The sequence below is a fragment of the Lepus europaeus genome, chromosome 20, assembly GCF_033115175.1.
Source record: "Lepus europaeus isolate LE1 chromosome 20, mLepTim1.pri, whole genome shotgun sequence".
NCBI lineage: Eukaryota > Metazoa > Chordata > Mammalia > Lagomorpha > Leporidae > Lepus > Lepus europaeus.
The window spans coordinates 7,201,910-7,222,767 of record NC_084846.1 but is presented as its reverse complement, the minus strand read 5'-3'; the positions used below and the strand labels follow the sequence as shown (position 1 = coordinate 7,222,767).

The following is a 20,858-nucleotide window of genomic DNA, read 5'->3' as shown; positions in this document are numbered from 1 at the left end:
CTGACCTCAGTACAGCCGCGGGGTGGGTGAGGGGCGAAGGGGCCTCCTTCTCACTCCTGGAGAGGGGCCGGTGTGGCAACTCCTGCCCTCCACGCCCCCTCCCCCCAACCACTGCCCGTCTGGGGCCAGAATGGTCCTCCTGTGATGATGCCCACCTGGGCCGAAGGATTTGGTCCTCCACGTGAGCTTCAGGTGGCGTCTTGGAATTTTGTGGGCTTTTGTTGGTTATTTTACTTATCTGAAAAGCGAGAGACAGGAAGGAGAGATCTTTAGTCCGCTGGTTCACTTGCCCAAGTCCTGTGACAGACGTGGCTGGGCCACACTGAAGCCAGCAGCTCAGTGCAGGTCTCCCGTGTGTGGCAGGGACCCGGGTCCGGGGGCCGTCGCCGCTGCCTCCCAGGGCGCCCATTAGCAGGAAGCCGGGCACGGGAGTGGAACGGGGTCGTGAACCAGGCACTCTGATGAGGTGTCCCCTGTGGCAGCTTGACCACGGTGCCAGACGGGACAGTGCTGGTCACCTTGCCTGTCTGGGAGCTCGGGGCCGGGCAGGACGGGGGTGTGCCGATAAAACTTTATTTGTAGAAACCGTTGTCAGCAGATTTGCTCCGTGGGCTGTGGCTTCTCCCAACCCCTGATAGGTAAGAAACAAATGAACCCTGAGAAGAGAGAATAAATTAAAAAAAAAAAACCCAAAAGTGTTACATGGAAACAGGCAGATGGGCTACTGTAATGAAATGCATCAGGATTTTGACACCTTGGGGACCGTGGGATGCTCTCCACCCTGCCCCCAGCCACAACACGTCCCCGGCAGTGGCTCCTGGTGTGTGGGAGAGGCGTGGGGGTGGAGAGCGGGGCCTCAGCCAGCGCCTGGCGTGGGCTAAGGACGCCAGGGAGCTCCGGCACTCAGGGCGGCTCTGCGGAGGGCGCCCTTGGCCGCGGGCGTGCTCTTTTCCCCTGGTGTGGCGTCGAGACCCCGGACAGAGGAGTCTCGCGCCCCAGTTGGGGCGGCCTGCGCTCTAGAACTCCCGAGCTGTCTATTTTTGGAATTTTCCATTTAATGTTTTCGACCTGTGGTTAACCACAGGTAACTGAAACCACAGAAATCAAAACCGTGGCTGGCCGGGGGTGGGGAGGGGGCACAGGGAGCTCCCAGAACATTCTCTGGCGAGGAGACCACGGGGCACTGCCGCCGCTCAGAGCTGGAGGCCCTCCCTGACCGAGATCGGCGGCGGCTGTCATTTTGGCATCAGTGTGCAGCTTTTGTTGTAAAAACGCGTGTTTATTTATGGTTAGATTTTTATTTCAAAAGCAGAGCGAGCGAGAGATCTCCCATTTGCGAGTTCATTCCCAGATGTGTCCAGCGGGAGCCCCAGGACCTCGATCTGGGTTTCCTTAAGCCAGCGTTCCGGGGGCGGGGGGGCAGTGGGCACAGTGGTTCAAGGCCCCGGCCGGGGTGCTCGCGTGCAATATGGGAGCACCTGGGCTCGAGTCTGGGCTCCACTCCTGATTCCGGCTTCTGGCTGCTGCGCACGCCGGAGGCAGCCGTGACGGCTCAAGTACTTGAGTCCCTGCCGCCCACGTGGGGGACCCTGATGGAGCTCCTGGCTCAGTTCTGGTGTTACAGGCATGTAGCGTGAACCAGCGGGTGGACGGTGGACATCCTCTATCCATCTGCCTGCCTGCCTGCCTGCAGCTCCTGCTTTCCTTTACATCAAGTGAGGATAATTTAAATGTATCTGCTCCCTGCCTGGCCCTTTGTGGGGAAGGGGGCGCTGACCCCTAGTGCCCTGGGCCCTCGGTACCCGCAGCTCTGCGTCCGTGGGTGCAGCCGAATGCCGATGGAAAATACCTGAGGAGGGGGCCCTGCGTCTGTCCTACGTGTGCAGGGACTTCTTTGTCGTTGTCGCGATTCCCTGAGCAATCCAGGGCCACAGCTGCGCCGACAGCGCCTCCCCACGTCGCGCGGGGGATTGCAAGTCTGCCCGTGGTCCCGTGCAGACGCCGCGCCATTTTACAGAGGGGGCCTGAGCGTCTGCAGCTTGGGGGTCCCGGAACGAGTCCCCCGCGGATACCGGAGGAGCACTGTCGCCCCTGAGCACAAAACATTGCAGAACCCTCCGCAGGGGTCTCCCACCTGCTGTGCACCCCTGCCCAGCCCTTCCTTCCCAGACACGGTGAAGCCAGGCCCCCGCCTCGGCGCAGAAAGGTGGCGGTGCCAGGCGCACTGTCCCTGCATTGATGTTCGTGCCGTGTGCACACAGGTTCATAGGGGCCCCTAGAGCCGCATGGGGAGACTGGATCCCTCGCTCTCTCCGCCCCTCAGGCAGCTGGGCATGGCTGGAGGAGTTAGGCTCTGTGGAGTCCTGGCTGCCTTATACCCTGCAGGGCTGCACATCCGGGGCTCTAAGATCACCTGCATCCTGCCTGCTGGCCAGGTGGTCTGCTGGGGACAGTGGGCACCCAGGAGGAAGCTGGTGTCCGGAGCAGGAGGAACTCACGGTCGGGGAATAATGAAGCCAGGACAGCTCCCAGGAGAAGTTTCCTCACTCAGGGAGGAGCCAGTGGCCCTTGTAGGGCGGGAGGGGGCGTTCCCCAGCCCTGGTGCCCTCCCGCATCCCCCCACCCCGGAGAACGCCAGCCCGAGATTGTGCGTGGGGGGCAGCAACTGGACGGGAAGAAGGGGACCCAGAGGGCGGAGGCCAGCAGAGCCCACCACGGGGAGATCACGCCACAGCCAGTGTCCTGGGTTCGGGTCATGCAGATGACCGGGCCCCTGGCAGCCGTGAGCGCGGAGGCCGCCTGGTCCCCCGCCCGCGGTGGTCTCCGTGCCCCCGGGCCCTGCACGCCTCCACTCGGGCCTCTCGGGCCTGCTGTGCAGAGGGCCGAGCCCCAGCGCTCCGGAGCTGAGGCTATTTCAGACCAGGGGAGGAAGCGGCGTTCCGGGAGCGCGGAGTGAAATGACGGGGTGTATTTTAGGCACTGAGAGCGGCCTCCTTAGAATCGGAGAGCTGATTAGAAGCTGAAGCACTGAGGCCAGGCCGCCGCCGCCCTTGGTGTGTGTCCTGGGGTTTGCTGTGCCAGGGTTGTGATGACAGGGGACCCGGGTGTCCATCTTTCTGGGCCACCTGCCTGGCTAGCTGGGGTGGGAGCCCAGCCCGCAACAGTCACCCGTCGAGCCTGGCAGCCGATTCATTTCCTACCGACTCCAGCTGGCCCCGCCCTGGGCACGCGGGCCCCCGCGTTTCCTCCTGTGTGACTCAGCCACCAGGTCCCGACAGCAGGCCTCTGGAGGGCCCCGGAGTCAGAGCCGGGTCTCCAGCAAGCCCCGCTTCCGCCGCCCAGCTGCAGCGCAGCCCTGTGACCCTGGCACACGGCTGCTGGCTGGCTCCCTGCAGCTGGCGTCTTGGGGAACGGGACGTGCAGGATCCCAGGGTGCTGCTGTGTGACTGGAAGTCTGCGGAAGGGGTGTGCGGGTTCAGGGCAGACGCCGGGCCAGGGAAGCGGCCCCAGCATCACGGGCTTCAGTGTCCACAGGGGGTCCCAGAACCAGTCCCCCATGAGTGCCGAGGGACAGGTGTGCTCCAAGCTCCGCCACCGTGAGCAGGCAGCAGCTCCGCAGGCCACCGCAGCGACCGGGTGCGGCCCGGGTGCCCGTAAAACCGTGCTGATGAGGAGCAGGCAGCGGAGAGAGAAGTCAGAGAAACCCAGACTCAGAGGACAGCTGACCACCCTCTCCCAAGCTTTCAATGTCTCAGATGAGTACGCGAAAAAAGATGATGGGGTGGGCGTTGGGGTGCAGCGGGCGAAGCCGCCGCTTGGGACGCAGCCATCCCAAACCAGCGCCTGTTCTAGTCCCGGCCGCTCCACTTCCCATCCAGCCCCCTGCTAATACACAGGGAGCCAGCAGCAATGGCCCAAGTGCCTGGGTCCCTGCCACCCACGTGGGAGACCCGGATGGAGCTCCTGGCTTCAGCCTGGCCCAGCCCCGGTTGTTGTGGGCATTTGAGGAGTGAACCAGTGGATGGTTTACACGGTGTCAGCCCTTCAAAGTAAACTGTGTTTTTTTTTTTTCTTTTCTTTTCTTTTTTTTTTAATTTTATTTTTTTTTACAGGCAGAGTGGACAGTGAGAGAGAGACAGAGAGAAAGGTCTTCCTTTGCCGTTGGTTCACCCTCCAATGGCCGCCGCGGCTGGCGCACCGCGCTGATCCGAAGGCAAGAGCCAGGTACTTATCCTGGTCTCCCATGGGGTGCAGGGCCCAAGCACTTGGGCCATCCTCCACTGCCTTCCCTGGCCACAGCAGAGAGCTGGCCTGGAAGAGGGGCAACCGGGACAGAATCTGGCGCCCTGACCAGGACTAGAACCTGGTGTGCCGGCGCTGCTAGGCGGAGGATTAGCCTATTGAGCTGCGGCGCTGGCCTTTTTTTTAAAGATTTATTTATTTATTTGAAAGTCAGAGTTACACAAAGAGAGAAGAAGAGAGAGTCAGAGAGAGGTCCTCTATCTGCTGGTTCACTTTCCAGATGGCTGCAACAGCCAGAGCTTCGCCGATCTGAAGCCAGGAGCCAGGAGCCTCCTCCGGGTCTCCCACACGGGTGCAGGGTCCCAAGGACTTGGGCCATCTTCTGCTGCTTTCCCAGGCCACAGCAGGGAGCTGGATCGGAAGTGGAGCACCCAGGACTCGAACAGGTGCCCATACGGGATGCCGGCGCTTCAGACCAGGGCATTAACCAGCTGTGCCACAGCGCCAGCCCCCCGATCCTGTCATTTCTGACAACAGGGCTGAGCCTGGAGCCAGGCACAGGGAGATGCACACCGTGCAGCCTCGCTCAGCTGCGAGATCCAGAGTTGTCAGATGTGGCTGCCGGGGTGGGAGCCAGGCCGGGAGCCAGGCCACGTGGCTCAGAACACACAGAGTTTCAGGTCCCAGGTGAGTCAGCTCGGGGCGCTGCTGTGTTGTCTGCTGGAGAAATTTGCTGAGAAGGCAGGCTTCAGTGTTCTCACCACAAAAACAAAAAAACCAGCAGCAAATCATAGCTGTGAGGGGCTGGCCAAGCCCCGTAACTTGGTCGCGGTGCAGTTGTTTCCCAGTGCGTCCAAGCGTCAAAGTATCCCTTTGTACCCTGCACCCAGACACCATTGCGTTTGTCAGTTATACCTCCATAAAGCCGTTAAGCTTATTTAAAAAAAAAACACATATTTTTATTTTACTTGAGAGGCAGTTACAGAGAGAAAGATATCTTCCATCTGCTGGTTCTCTCTCCAAATGCCTACAACGGCCCGGCCTGGACCAGGCCAAAGCCAGGAGCCATGAGCTCCATCCAGGTCTCCCATGTGGGCTCAGGGACTCGAGCACTCAGGCCGCCCTCCGCTGCCTTCCCCTGGCGGAGTAGCTGGGGTCAGAAGTGGAGCAGCTGGGACTCAGACCGCTGCCCCTATGGGATGCCGGCGTCGAAGGCGGTGGCTTTACCCTCTGCGCCGCTGTGCCAGGGCAGGCACTGTGTTAGAAGCCCGTCAGAACCCCAAGGCAAGGGAGGTCCGAGTGATGTTCACAGCCTGGAGGAACCTTTGGAGGTGGAATGACTAAATATAGCAGGAGGCGGGCACAGGTGTGTGTCTTGGCAGAGAGCCTGGTTCGAGTCCCAGCTCTGGCCCCTGACTCCAGCTTCCTGCTTACGGGCAGGGCAGCAGGTGATGATGCAAGGACTTGGGCCCCCGCCACCCACGTGGGAAACCCGGATGGAGCTCCTGGCTCCTGGCTTCTGCCTGGCCCGGCCCGGCCCGGCCCCGGCTGTTGCATTGAAAAGAGAACCAGCGTGTGGGAGGTTTTTCCCTCTCTCTGTGTGTCTCCTTCTCTCTGTCACTCTGCCTGTCAAATAAATAATTAAAAAAAAAAAAAAAGTTTCAAAAGCAAGACCAGCGATGCAAGATTTAAGAGCCATGGGATGCTGGGACAGGAAAAGCGCATTGAGCAGTGAACAGCCGTGCGTGGACGTCGTGTTAACCGTGAGAGCTGTGTGCTGGCCACCCAGGGACTCACCCGGTGACTGTGCCATCGCGGAACGTTCAAGAAGCAAGGCGCGGGCCCTCTCTGACCCCCGAGGGCTGTGTGCCGACCCCTGTGCTCCTCCTGCCTTCAGCAGGCGCTCAGAGCACACAGGGGCTGTGTCAGACCTTGGCCGCAGCCCTCCCCACGTTCCCATTGCCAAGGGCAGCGCAGCCCTGCCCCCCCCCCCCCCCCCCCCCGCCCAGCAAGCACCCTCTCTCGCCATGTGCTTCCTCTGAAATGCTCCCCGCCCCTGCCACCAGGGCACCCCCCACCAGGTGTGCTGTGCTGTCTGGGAGCTCATGAGGTGTCGGGGCCCCAACTCCCAAGCCAGGCCCACGCTGGGTCGCAGCCGAGTTCCAGGCCCGAGATTTTTTTTTTTCTTTAAAGATTTATTTTATTTATTTGAGAAGCAGAGAGAGAGCTGTTCTGTCCACTGGTTCAGTCCCTAAAGCTGAGCTGATCCAGAGCCAGGAGCTTCTTCCGGGTCTGCCACGCGGGTTCAGGGGCCCAAGCACTTGGGCCGTCTTCCGCTGCTTTCCCAGGCCACAGCAGAGAGCTGTATGGGAAGTGGAGTAGCCGGGACTCGAACCGGTGTCCCTATGGGATGCACAGGTGGAGACTAGACTACTACACCACAGCGCCGGCCCCAGTGCCAGGATTCAGACTTGGGCCGAGCTGCCCGCAGTGGAGCCCTTGCTTCCCGGGGCTGTGGGGTACAGAGCGATGGGCCGGCAGCTCTCGGGTTCCTTCTCCTGAGCCTGCTGCTGCGTCAGCCCTGCCCCCAGCCCAACTTCTGCCCCCGCAAGGCGGGGCAGCCCTGGCGTCAGACTCTCCCCGACCCAGGGCTCCTTGTCAGGAAAGCGTCTGGCACTGGGCGCATCCTGATTCCACACGGTGGAAGCGCCTTGAGCGGCAGCCGTGTTGACTGTACCTCCCCTGCCACACTTCGTGGCCTCAACACTTCCGGTAACCCACAGCCGGGCCGGGTCACCCGTCACAGCGGCCGTCTCCCCCTCAGAGTGTGGGAAATCGCGTGGGTGCACCGACGGCTGTCCTGGAAGTGAGAAGCAGGCTGACTGTGTGGGTGCAACTTCAGGTCCTCATACCGGGGGTGGAGACCTCTGCGCCTCCGGACCCGTGTTCCTAGCGCGGTTGCTAAGGAGCGGGAGGTGGTGCAGTGGTGACGCCCAGCTTGGAGTGCTGGTGTGCATCCTGGCTCTGCTGTGTTCTTGGTTTTTGTTTTTACGGTTTGTTTATCGGAGAGGTAGAGTGACAGCAGAGAGAGAGACAGACTGATTTTCCATCTGCTGGTTCACTCCCCAAATGGCCGCAACAGCCAGGGCTGGACCAGGCTGAAATCCCGGAGCTAGGAGCTCCAACCAGGTCTCCCACCATGGGTGGCAGGGACCTAAGTACTTGGGCCAGCAAATACTGCCTTCCCAGGCACATGAAACCAAATCAGAAGTGGAGCAGCCGGGACCCAAACCCGTGCTCCAATACGGGGGTGCCGGCGTTGCAGCTGGCTGCCTAACCCACCGTGGCACCTGCCGGACCCTGATGTCCGCTGCTGACTCCAGCTCCCTGCTCACGCGCGCCGTTCGAGGTGGCAGTGCTGATGCAAGTCCTCAAGTCCCCGCCCCCTCGCTGTGGGCTACTGTGAGCCTTTGAGGAGTGAACCAGTGCGTGAGAGCGCCCCGTCAGCCTCTCAAGTAAATAAATTAATTTTTAAAAAGAAGAATAGGGGCTGGTGCTGTGGTATAGCTGGTAAAGCCCCAGCCTGCGCCAGTTCAAGTCCTGGCTGCTCCATTTCCGATCCAGCTCTCTGCTCTGGCCTGGGAAAGCAGTAGAAGATGGCCCAAGTGCTTGGGCCCCTGCACCTGCATGGGAGACCCAGAAGAAGCCTCTGGCTTCAGCTTGGCTCAGCTCCGGCTGATGTGGCCATCTGGGGAGTGAACCAATGGATGGAAGACCTCTCTCTCTCTGTATCTCTGCTTTTCAAATAAAATCAATCTTAAAAAAAAAAAAAAGAAAGAAAGAAAGAAAAAAGAAAGAGAGAAAAGAAACGAAAGACCAGGGAAGGGGTGAGTAGACGCTCTTGCCTCATTTGCACCTAGACCTCCCTCGTCCTGGGATGAAAGCCCAGAGTAGAGTCCCGCCCCCCTCTAAGAATCAGAGGCTCCCCTGTGGCTCTTGATTGGGAATTTAGATCCTTCGGCCTCTCTGGAGCGTCTGCAGATCTGCCTCGGGCTGAGACTGCGCTCATCCCAGGCCCCCAGCCCACACCTGGGTCCCCAGACTGTCCTCTCCATCACCCCCGACCCACCAGGGGATGCATGGTTGTGTGCTCGCCCAGGGGCCAGCGAGGCAGGGGTAGACCGAAATATTGGCTCTGCTGCCCCAGTGCTGTAAGGAAGGGAGGGAGAGAGGATGCTGGCCCCGGGGGTGGGCCCCAAGGTGTGGAGAGAGGTAGTCACACCTGCAGGGAGGGGGCCTGAGGGGGCCCTGGCAGCTGCAGGTCCTCCCTCTGGCCCACCCCAGGGTGCTGGCCTTCTGTCCGGTGCGCAGATCCAGGTCCACGTGGTTTTGGAACTGTGTGTTGCAGCAACTGTCTCCCCACGACCTTCACTGAATGGCGCCACCCGCCACGTTCAGGTGCAGCTATGATCAGCTGCAAAGTGAGGGTGCCCGTATCAGGAAGTCACCAGATGGGATCCCCAGCCATAGCCACAAACAGCCAGTGACCAGCAGGTGGGGACGGGGGTGGCAGCCGTGGGCCCAGCCTTGGAAGGGAATGAGGCCGTCTCGCTGGTGAGTTCCTGGGATGGGAAGACTTGCGGGGTCCAGTTCACGGCTCTGGCTCCTCACTCCAGCTTCCCGCTGGTGCTGGTCCTGGGAGGAGCAGCGATGGCTCCAGTGGTCAGGTCCCCGTCTCCCCGTGGGAGACCTGGGCTGGGCTCCCAGCTGTTGCAAGCATTTGGGGAGTGAACGAGAGGATGGGAGAGCATGCATTCTCTCTCTCTCTCTCTCTCTCTCTCTCGTAATTTTTTAAGTTATTAATAGCTAAGTAGAAGGTCAGGCTCGTTGGTGCTTCGATGGGCAGACACCATGCAGAGCAACAGCTGTGATAATGAGAAGCCGGCGCTCAGACCCCTGAACGCCGTGCGTGGCGACATGGGCGCTCACTGAAGCCATACTGCCCGCTAAGCAGACAGCCACTGCCTGCGCACTGTGTGCACACCTCACCAGAGCCGCCGAGAGGAGCAGGTGCACGGGCACTGCAGGATGTGCCCGGCGGGGGACGCGCTGCAGCCCTACCTCAGTGCCCTCGCGGCCCCAGCTTCCTGCTGCTGCTCACCCTGGCAGGCGGCCGGGGCCCCGCCACCCTGGTCAGGGGCCGGTGGGGAATGAAGCGGCAGATGGGAGTTCCTGATCCATCTGTGTCCGTCAGATAAATGAAGGATGTGGGCTTTTTCATTAGGCACGTGCTCCACGAACCTTCTGAAGACCACTTGTAGGCATGGATTTCAGAATTTTTTTTTTTTTTTAAGATTTATTTATGAGTTACAGAGAGAGAGAGAGAGAGAGAGGTCTTCCATCCACTGGTTCACTCCCCAGATGGCTGCAACGGCCAGGGCTGGGCCAGGCTGAAGCCAGGAGGCAGCAGGTGATGGCTCAAGTGTTTGGGCCCCTGCCACCTGCTGAGGAGACCTGGATGGAGCTCCTGACTCCTAGCTGTAGCCTGGCCCAGCCAGGGCCATTTCGGGCGTGTGGGGAGTGAATTAGTGGATGGAAGATTTGTGTGTGTAAAAGCATCTGCCGCTCCGGCCATCAGATAGATAACATACACAAATGTTTTTAAAAAATCACTTTATAGATAGGAAAGAGTGAATGTCCTAACTCTGCAATGAGCTGAATAGAACAAAACCCCCCAGAGAGAGGGGTAGATGTGGGTGCCCCCCGGGGGAACGTGGGGAAATTCCTCGGATCCTTCTGCAGCCCTCGGGACCGGGCAGGACCGGCCCCCGTGAAAGCCCGCTTGTGTTCTGTGTGCCTCCCGTGACTGTGGGCGCGGCTCTGCCCGAGCCTGAACCCACGCCGCCGGGTGCCACGTACTGGGACACGGGATCTGATGACTTGTTTTGTACTTGTGGGGGAGATGGGAGGACCGTTCTTTTTCGTATTTATTTATTTTCAGTTTTAAAAATGTCCGTTTATTTCTTTGTAAGGCTGAGAGATGGACAGAGATCTTCCATCCGCTGGTTCATTCCCCAGGTGGCCACAACAGCCGGGGCTGGGCCAGCCAGAAGCCAGGAGCCAGGAGCTCTGTCGTGGTCTTGCATATGGGTGCCAGGGGCCCAGGCACTTGAGCCATCACCTGCTCTGCGTCCCAGGTGTGGGTCAGCAGGGAGCTGGAATGGGAAGTGGAGCTGGGACTGGAACCAGGTACTGCTGTGTGAGGTGCAGGCGTCTCACCCACGGGGCCAAGCTGCCACCCCGGGCTTGGGTTTGATCTCAAGATTGCGGGGCGCCGGCCCCATCCACTCTGTGAGACCCCTGCCCCTGGGGGAGTCTGGTCTCCTTCCAGAGCTTCCTCCCGCCTCAGGCGTGCTCGCGGCGTCTCCTTGTTTCCGTCCACGCCTGACCGTGGGCGCCTCTTGCTAGCAGGCACACGGCTACTCGGCCCCCTGCACAGCCCTGCCAAGCCCCTCGGGTGGGCGACAGGAAGCAGAGACAGCCCAGGGAGACGGAGTGTGGGCCGGGCCCTGGGGAGCTTCCACTTCCTCCTCCGAGAGTCAGGGAGCTGGAGCCCTGAGGTTGGGGTGACTCCTCAACTTCCTGCCCCCACATCCGCAGGCCAGCAGCTGCCACCTGCACAGGCTCCGGGGGGGGGGGGAACCTGTCGGTCCCACGGCCACCCCCACGGCTGCTGCCTCATCTCCGCTTGTCCTCGCCTGGCGTCCCCACCCCCCCCCCCCATGCTGGCTTCCTCCCCCCTCCCTGCCAGCCTCAGCGTCCCTGCACCCCGCCCCTCACAGCAGCTCTGTTGCAAGTGCATCAGCTGGGCCTCTCACTTCCTCACCCCTGCTCTGCTCCCAGCCCCCAGGGAGGGGGTGTCCCTGTCTCTTCTCACCCCGCCCCCGCCTCGGGCTGCGACCCCGCAGAGCCTCCTGCCTCCAGTGTTTCCTGGGCTGCCTCCTGTCCATGCCCGCATGCCGGGGGCGTCTCACGGAGTGCCCAGGGCAGCCGTCAGCCCACGGTTCCCAGGCAAGGCCAAGGAGGGAGGCGTCACGAGGGCACTTCAGACAGGTCGTGGGCATTGGTGCAAAAAAAGAACCAAAACGTGCAGTCACGCCTAGTGGCCGTGAGAACCTTCATGGGAAATGCACGTGGTAAGAAAATTGTGTTGTACTGGGGGAGCTGCCACTGGGCTCCCCACATCCCGCATCTCAGTGCCTGGGTTCCAGGCATGTTCCACTCCCAAGGCCAGCTCCCTGCCAGTGCCCACCCCGGGAGGCAGCAGGTGACGGCTCAAGTACTCGGAGCCCCGCCGCCCATGTGGGAGACCCGGATGGAGCTCCTGGCTCCTGGCTTCAGCCTGGCCCAGCCCTGAACGTTGTGGGCTTTTGGGGAGTGAAGGAGCAGATGGAAAAATCTCTGTGTGTCTGTCATTCTGATACATTTTTTAACTTTCTAAATAACAATAAGGTCTCTCCTTGAAATTCCGGTCACTCCCGTCCTGGGTGCCCGACCTTGCCCACAGGGCCTGCGCAGCTCATGGTCTGGACCTGGGGCAGAGCCATCACCTTGAACTGGAGGCTCCGGCTCAAGGCCCCTTGCCCCTGGCCAGCCCAGGGCGGCTGCCGGAGGTGGTGACGCGCACCCCGTGGTGGATGCGCCAGGTGTTAGCCAGCGGAGCCTGGTTCACAGCAGCACATCTTTAAACTGTGCTCCTGTGAGTGACTGAATGAACAAACGAGACCCAGATACACGGGAACCGAGGTCCCTCCGCGCGGCACGGCAGTCGTAGTAGACATGAAGGAAGTCACTGGAACTTTCTAGAACTTTCAGGACAGCTGCAGGTCCGTCTAGGGGTGACAGAGTTGTCCCAGGCCGGTCCCCTCAGCCTTGCTGGATGGATGAGGCCAAGCATGGTCGGGAGAGGCTTGCCCTCGGGGAGAAACCCGGCTGGTGGTGGGGGCTTCGTCTGCCCACACTGGAGACGGAGGAGCAGGTTTGCTTCTCCGAGCCTCTTCCGAGGAACTTTCAGGGTTTTGAAATCTGAAAGCGAAATCTGTTTGCTGGGGCAGGCGTTCCGCGGTGTGTCCCCCGGCTGCCTGGGGATCTGTGTTCCCGACTGAAGTGCCTGTCCCGCGGGCCACCTGCTGTCAGGCTCGGCTGCCCCGTGTGAATCGGGGCACGGTCTATGCCATGGTCTGAGCAGAACGGGGCTCCCGAGCCCGCTAAGTGGTGCTACAAGGGCAGACGTAACCTGGCTGTGGTGCAGGAGGTGGGCCTCGTGGGCGGGCCTTGTCACGGGGTGGGGGAGGCTGGCCTTTGCCGTCTGCTGTTTCAATGCAGTTACCCACTGTACGATGTCCAGTTAGGGATGCTTGGTCACATTTTTAACATTTTATTTATTTGGGAGGCAGAGACGGAGATCTCCCATCTGTCGGGTCACTCCCCAGATGCTCCCGGTAGCTAGGGCTGGGCCAGGAGCCAGGAGCTCCACCCGGGTCTCCCACGTGGATGGCAGGGCAGGGAGCTAGGTACATGAACCCCCACCTGCTGCCTCCCAGGGTCTGCAACAGCAGGGAGCTAGGTCAGAAACAGCCAGGACCCAAAGCCAGGCACTTCAGAGCCTCCCCTGCCAGGGCAAACGCCAGCCCCGGAATCCTTCAACATGCACTGTTGAGGTGACCCGAACCGAGGGTGCGCTCAGAGCAGGGGGCCTGAGGGATGGCTCCTCTGTTTACACCGCACCCCACAGAAACCCGGGGTCACTGTGACGAGGGGCACACAGCGCATGGCCTCCCTCTCCCCACACACACCCCACACGCGTCCCCATCCACCTCTGTGCGGCCTCCGGGCAGGCTCCACCCCAGAAGGAAAGCTGCAGGAGTTCGTGGTGAAAGTGGCCGCCGTGAACCCGTCCAGTCCAGCCTGCGTGGGTTGTGGCCGGTCTCAGAAATTGGCCGGTGCCGTGGCTTAACAGGCTAATCCTCCGCCTTGCGGCGCCGGCACACCGGGTTCTAGTCGCGGTTGGGGTGCCGGATTCTATCCCGGTTGCCCCTCTTCCAGGCCAGCTCTCTGCTATGGCCCGGGAAGGCAGTGGAGGATGGCCCAAGTGCTTGGGCCCTGTACCCCATGGGAGACCAGGAGAAGCACCTGACTCCTGGCTTCGGATCAGCGCGATGCGCCAGCCACAGCGGCCATTGGAGGGTGAACCAACGGCAAAAAGGAAGACCTTTCTCTCTGTCTCTCTCTCGCTATCCACTCTGCCTGTCAAAACAAAACAAAAGAAATCAAGGCTTCGGGGCGGACGTTGGAAGTGGCGGTTGCGATGCCCACATCCCACAGTGCCTGGGGGAGTCCTGGCTCCACTTTCAACCCAGCTGCAACCAGACAGCAGTGACGGCTCCAGTCCATGGGCCCCAGCCGTAAGCACAAGAACCTGATGGAGCTCCTGGCTGTTGTGGGCATTTGGGGAGTGAGCCCAGTGGATGGGAGCTCTGTGTCTTCCGAATAAATAGAAATAGGGCTGGTGTTGTGGTGCAGCGGGGCACCATGGTGAGTGCCAGTTCAAGTCCCGGCTGCTCCGCTTCCAGTCCTGCTCCCTGCCAGCGCACCTGGGAGAGCAGTGCAGGATGGTCCAGGTGCCTGGGCCCCTGCCACTCCTGTGGGAGAACAAGGTGGAGTTCCAGGCTCCTGTCTTCCACCTGGTCCCGCCTCTGCCATTGCAGCCATTTGGGGAGTGAACCAGTAGATGGAAGACCTCTCTCTTTCTCTCTCTCACTCTGATAAATCAGTAAGTCTTTGACTAATGACTAATATTTTATAAAGACTTTTAAAAAAATATTTATTTATTTATGTGAAAATCAGAGAGAGAGAGGTCTTCCATCTGCTTGTTCACTCCCTGACTGGCCACAGTGGCCGGAGCTGCGCCGATCCGAAGCCAGGAGCCAGGAGCCTCCTCCGGGTCTCCCACGTGGGTGCAGGGGCCCAAGGACTTGGGCCATCTTCTACTGCTTTCCTAGGCCACAGCAGAGAGCAGGGTCGGAAGCAGAGCAGCCAGGACTGGAACCAATGCCCACGTGGGATGCCGGCACTGCAGGCGGCAGCTTTACCCGCTGCGCCACAGCGCCAGCCCCGTAAAGACTTTTCTGAAGGTGGGATGGGGACAGTGAGAAGGCACTGGCAGTCCTGGCCCATGGCCGGGGCCGGGAGCCTGGTGGGCACACAGTGCCCCCGTGGGAGAAGGATGCCAGGATGCCGCTTCATCGGTTTTACCTAAAACCATAACTAGGGGGTGGGGGCGGGGGCCAGGATTTGAATTAGGGGATCTTTATTTTGTGGTATTTTGTTGTTGATGTTTAGTGAGCTTATATATTTCCTTCATTTTTAGATTTTAATTTTAATTAACACAAAAATATTTCATGCAAAAGTACTTAAAATGTTTGTGGAGGGGTAGGTTGCCCCTTGGGTCACCCACAGCCTACTTCAGAGTGCCCGGGTTCGAGTCCGAGCTCCACTCCTCTCTCCGGCTCCCTGCACATACACACCCTGGGAGGCAGTAGTGATGGCTCAAGTGCTCGGTGCCCTGCACCTGCGTGGGAGACCCGGATTGAATTCTCATCTCCTGCTTTCTCCTGGCCCAGCCCCAGCAGTCGTGGGCCCAGTGTGGGGAGTAAGCCAGCTTTTTAAGAAGTTTATGGAAAACTGGAGTGAAAAAATGTTTATTTTACTAAAGAACTATTTTTAAAGGTTTTTATTTTTATTTATTAGAGAGGTAGAGTTATAGACAGAGGGAGAGAGAGATCTTCCATCCGCTGGTTCACTCCCCAAATGGCCACAACGGCTAGAGCTGGGCTGATCTGGAGCCAGGAGCTTCTTCCCGGTGTAGGGGCCTAAGCACTTGGGCCATCTTCCACTGCATTTCCAGGCACATTAGCAGGGAGCTGGATGGGAAGTGGAGCATCCGGGACTTGAACCGGCGCCCGTAAGGGATGCCGGCGTTGCAGGCAGTGGCTTAACCCCCTAACACTGCGCGGCCTCTGCAGAAGCATCTGGAAACTGCTGTGTATGTGGGGCGTGCGTGGGGCTGGGGTCTTTAGAAAACACGCTCTTGACAGACCCCGGGCCTTCACAAGACCCATGAAAAATGCATATTTTGAAAAACTGCTTTGCACGAAAATAAACTTAATTCCATGTTTACTAACTGTGGTCCCCGTGCCGTGCCACAGATCTGCTATGCGTCGTGCCCCCTCCCCCACGTCTAACCTAAACTTGGTGCCTCCAACCTGTGTCTCCTGGCAGCCGCTCCCTGCTGTCTTTGGTGAGCGTGGCTGTGTGTGTGTTTGTGTGTGTGTGTCGGCAAGACCCCGTCTTCCTGCTGCCCGGCTTGTTTTCACTTAACACTGATGCCCTCGGGGTCTGTCCCTGGCTCTGTTGCCCTGGACAAGGTTTCCTGGATTTTCAAGGTGCTGCGTGTATACAGTCGGCGCTGCATGTCCGCAGCCACGGGGCAGGCGCACCTCCTGTGCCAGACATGCACAAGAGCCCTTGCTTGTCGGAGCCACCGTGTACCAGCACTCTCCCCGTGTTAGCCTTGTCAGTCACGTGGGGGTGATGTACGTGTGCAGTGAGTCGAGGGCGGGTCCAGTGCCAGTGGTGTCCCGGGGGCAGGGGGGGCCCCGGGACCAGCCCCCCAAGGATGCGGAGAGACCCTGCCAGTCACTGCCGTCTCCCCGGGGGGACGCTGAGGTCGGTTCCGTGTCTCAGCCGCCGCCACAGTGAACCCGAGACTACAGACGTGCGTCCAGAGTGACCTCACTTCCTCTGGACAGCTGGATCCAGTGAGGCTGGACTAGATTTTTTTCTTTTTCCGAAGCGTGCAGCCTCTATTAGAAACATGTCTTTTTATGCAGGGGAGGAAAAACAAGTAGAAGCCTTGTGGCGCTCTCAGCCGCCCCGTGCCTGGGCCCCCTCCGGATCGCACCGGCAAAATGCCTCGCCAGCCCCCACGCCTGACTCCATCCCGGCCAGCGCCCAGGCCTGGGGTCCACTTCCTCACCCCCACAGGCGGACGCATGGAGACCACGCGCCCCGGCCAGCCCCCGCCGGCCGCATTTCCTCCTCGGATGTGTAATAGCACCAGCCGGATATTTTTAGACGGGCTCTGAAAAGTCACAGTGTGCCGGGAGCGCATACCAGACGCGTGAGGTCACGGCCCCGGCCCAGCAGCCTGCACCGCCTGGGGTAATCACAGAACCAGAAGCCGCTCAGGGCCAGCCACCTCCGGAGGCCCCGGGGCCGGGGGGCTGGGTTGTTGCAGTTTTCTGAATTTATGGGGTACCACGTGATATTTCCACACATGCAGACAGGGTACTCCCACACACGTGTGCAAAACAGAGTTAAAGGGTAAGTCGATTCCGGTGCCAAAAAAAAAGTGAATTCCATGCCCACGAAAGGGTCTTGGAAAAGCTCATGGGAAATGCGTGTTACAGAACAAGAGGGAAAAAAAACCAAAACTATGCCTAGTTTTTGAGTTGTCTGGCACCAAAGCGAGCATCTCCCATAATTCCGTTTGGCCTCTACTGGGAGGTGGCCTCGCGTGCGTCCGTGTGAGGGGACGGCCCTGCTGTCGCCAGGACACCAGGCCGGCTGTCAGGTTAGAAGCCGCCGCGGAAACAACCCCCGCATTTAGAAGTGCGGGCCTGGCTTTCCAGAGTGCAGGGGCGGCCGGCCCTGGGCCTGGGTGCCGTGAGGCAGAGAGAGGCCGTTCCCTGCTGCAGGTGCCCCACGCGCCGCCCGCGCTCCCCTCCCCGTCTGCGCAGTCGGGGGCACCTCACGGTGTCTCCCCCAGGTCCGACTCACAGACTCCTGAGTCCCGGCTTTCTCGGTCGGGCCTTCTTTATCTGAAAGCAGAGTTAGAGAGAGAGGGAGCATCCACCCCGGTTCACTGCCCAAAAGGCTGCGGCAGCCAGGGCCGAGCGCGGCCGAGGCCAGGAGCCTGGGGCTCCGTCCAGGTCTCCTGTGTGGGTGACAGGGGCCCGGGTACCTGGGCCATCCTCCGCTGCTTTCCCAGGTGCCTCAGCAGAGAGCCGGCTCGGAAGTGGAGCAGCCTGGATTGGAACCAGTGCTCGTAAGGGATGCTGGCGTCACAGGCGGCGGCTCTACCTGCTAAGCCACAGCGCCTGCCCCAAAAAGCAGTTTTGTTGACCCAAGGATTCTCGGCGCTTACAGCGAAGTGCATAAAGGAACAAAGAGCAGAGGGGATCCGGACTCCTCGCCCTGGCACCTCCTTTTATCTCCCCTGTATACAAGTAGGCAGCCCCCACCCCCACCCCACCCCGCCATCCACAGCTGCAGTTACCCAAGGTCAACCAGGGGCCGGAAATACTGAACAGAAAATTGTGCGAGAAGGAGAGACCACATGCATTTAGCTTTCCTTTTTTTTTTTTTTTTTTAAGTTTTTTTTTTCTTATTTGAAAGAGTTAGAGAGAATCTTCCATCTGCTGGTTCACTCCCCAAATGGCCGCCAACAGCCAGGGCTGGGCTAGACTGAAGCCAGGAGCCAGGAGCTTCATTCAGGTCTCCCACATGGGTGCAGGGGCCCAAGCACTTGGGCCATCTTCCACTGCTTGCCCAGGCCATAGCAGAGAGCTGGATTGCGAGTAGAGCAGCCGGGACTTGAACCGGTGCCCATAAGGAATGCCAGAGCCACAGGCGGCAGATTTACCCATTGCCCCACAGCACCTGCCCCTCCTCAGAGCTCTGTAAGGACCCCTCTTATTTGTGAACAAGAAGTGGGCTCCGTGGTCACTGTCAGACCTGGAGGAACTCCTATTAGGGCTCGATGTTGCCTCCCCAAGGCCCATATAGCCCCCTCCCCCAAGCACCCAGTGGCTGCCCGGCCCTGCACAGACCTCCCCCCTTCTCTGGGGCCGTCCGCTCGTCACCTCAGTGTGGCTCAAGTGTCAGCACATGGCCTGGACCCCGTGGTCTCCAGCGCTCGTGACCTGCAAGTGGGCTCGGCCCAGGCTGCTCCCGGCTCTGCCCAAGGCCTCACCACCACGGGCAGAGCCGGTCTCCGCACAGGCGTCTGGGGCTCCCCCCGTCCCACGGGAGGGCGGGGTGTGAAGAACAAAGCCGCATTCAGGACGTGGCCCTGTTGGCCCCGGAGGTCGGAGGTCGAGGGGCCGCATCTGGCCAGGCCCTTCTTGCCGGAGGTGGCGTGGGCGTCACGTGGGCTGGATGTGGCCTGAGTGCGTCCCCCAGGGGTTCCTGCGTTAGAGGCTGTATCCCCCACCTGTGGCTGGGCTGGGAGGCAGGGCCCGGAGGTGGTCAGGGCCAGCGTGTGAGGGGCAGCGGCTGACGCCCGGGACACCCACATCCTGTCCCCGAGTGCCTGGGTTCGAATCCCAGCTTCCCGCTGGTGTGCACCCTGGGAGGCAGCACTGATGGCCCACGTGGGAGACCCCGAGGGAGCTCCGGCTCCCGGCCTCAGCCTGGCCCAGCCCTGGGTCTCAGACGTTTGGGGAATGAACCAGTGGATGGGAACTGTCTCTGTCTCTCTGTTTCTCCCCTAGAAACAAATGAAAAATAAATATTTAAAAAGGGCCAGGGCCTAGTGGGAGGCGCTGCCCGCAGGAGGGACCAGGGGACCCTGGCGGCCGTGTGGCAGCAGTCTCAGACCCGCACCTGCTCCCGCCGTGAGGCCACCACACCCAGGGCCCGGCCAGCCTGGGACTTGGAGCTTCCAAAACCGTGAGCCACGTCAGCCCTCGTCTGACTCAGGTGTTTGGCCGCAGCAAGGGCAGGCCAGCACACGCGGCGACACAGGCGGCTTAACCCTTGTCCTGCCTTTTACAGTTCCCCGAGGGACTGCGTTTCACCACGGGCTCTGGGCAGACGACCATAGCAGTGCACGGCGGCCTGGCCCCCTTGGGCCACAGACCAGAGCGGCCTGGGGTCCTTCTCCTAAGAGCGCTAACCCCACTCCGCCCTCATGGCCCAGTTACTGCCCCCCCCCGAGCCTGGCCTCTAAGCACCATTGCCTCGGCCGTCAGGCTGTCCGAGGTAACACGTGCAGGATGCAGACAGGAAGTGCCCAGTAGCCAGTGTCCATCCCCTTGGGTAGGGGGGAGGCCTGCAAGACAACGCTGTGCCTTCCCCGGTTTCAGCCCCTCCCAGGCAGTGGGGCCTTGGCCGTGGCCTTGCCCCCATACACACGCCCTCCCTCCTCTCCCCTTCTCCCTGTCCCAGCCACCTTCCCTGCCTCAGGTTCCCCCAAGGCTCCATCTCACCTTCTCCTTGTTCCTTTTCCATTGTTGTTGATTAATGATTTTTCTTTGTTGTCTTTATTGGAAAGGCAGGGAGGGACTGAAGACTCTCCCATGCACTGGTTCACTCTCCAACATCTGCGGCACCCGGGGCTGGGCCGGGCTGTAGCCTGGAGCCAGGAACTCCATCGGGGTCTCCCACATGGGTGACAGGGACCCACGCACGTGGGTCAGCACCTGCTGCCTCCCCGGGTGTGTGCGCATACGCAGGAGCGGGAATGGAGTCGGGACTCGAGCCCAGGCTCTCCAGGCCAGGATGCCGGCGCACCGGCAGCAGTTTAACCGCCGTGCCAAGCGCCCACCCTCTTCCTGCCTCTCAACCACCCTGGGCAGCAGGTCCTTTGTAGGAAGGGGGCACCCCAGGAGCCTGGCTTGGGGGAAGGAGTGTTCCCTGTGTTAATCTAGGGGAGGGCGGGGGCGCCCCCGAGGGGCCACGTACCAATAGCGTCTGTGAGAGGGGATGGAAGCCCGACACGCTCCGTGGCCTGGGCTCCCCGTGCCGCCAGACACAAAAGGCCACACACTGTGACTCCATTGATCCGAGACGCCCGGGACGGGAGGAGCCACAGAGACAGGCTCCTTTTTGTGGGGGGGCGGGGGCTGGGAACATTCTGGCCTCTTGGTCGCACAGTGCTGCCAGTGCCAAGGATGCCGCTGAGCTGTGCACGTCGAGATGGCTCGTTTGGGGCTGTGCTGGCTTCATCCTGAATTTATTTTTAAAGCAAAAGTTCTGCAGTCGGGCTGTCATCCCTGGAGCTGTGAGGTTCCTCCGGGGGTGGGCCTCGCTCCCCCGCACCCGGCCAGGCGCAGCCTGGCTCTGCGCCTGTCAACCTCCGTTGCCGCCAACACACAGAAGCACGAGTAGGATTTTCACACATCGGGAAACTTTTATTTTCTTTTTTTAACCATTTACAAATGTGAAAACCGTTCTGGGCTCACAGGCAGGGTCTGGGCCCGTCCCCTGGGCCGCGGTTCACCGTATCAGATGGGGAGCCACACAGTCTGCCTCAGCCAGCCGCGTGTCACAGGTTGTCCCAGGGAGGGAGCGGCCGTGGCTGTGACCGGGCTCCTGGGGTTCATTCCAGGCTCAGGCAAGCCCTGGGAGGCAGCAGTGGTGATGCAAAGAACTGGATCCCTGCCGCCCGCATGGGAGACCTGGACGGAGTCCCCGGCTCCCGGCCCAGACCGGCCTTTGCAGACACTGGGGGAGTGAGGCTGGTGGGTGGATGCCCCTCTTCCCCGTCTCAG

The 20,858-nt window shown here is 60.6% G+C and overlaps 1 protein-coding gene and 1 non-coding gene across 6 annotated transcripts in view; both read left to right on the top strand.

Annotated features, from left to right (window-relative positions):
* MYO9B (myosin IXB) overlaps nucleotides 1–20,858 on the top strand; it is a 64,481-nt gene that overhangs the window by 7,547 nt on the left and 36,076 nt on the right. The window lies entirely within an intron of this gene.
* Nucleotides 12,976–13,106, top strand: LOC133750128 (small nucleolar RNA SNORA11). The gene has a single exon (XR_009864649.1). It is a non-coding gene; the product is annotated as a small nucleolar RNA SNORA11 (small nucleolar RNA).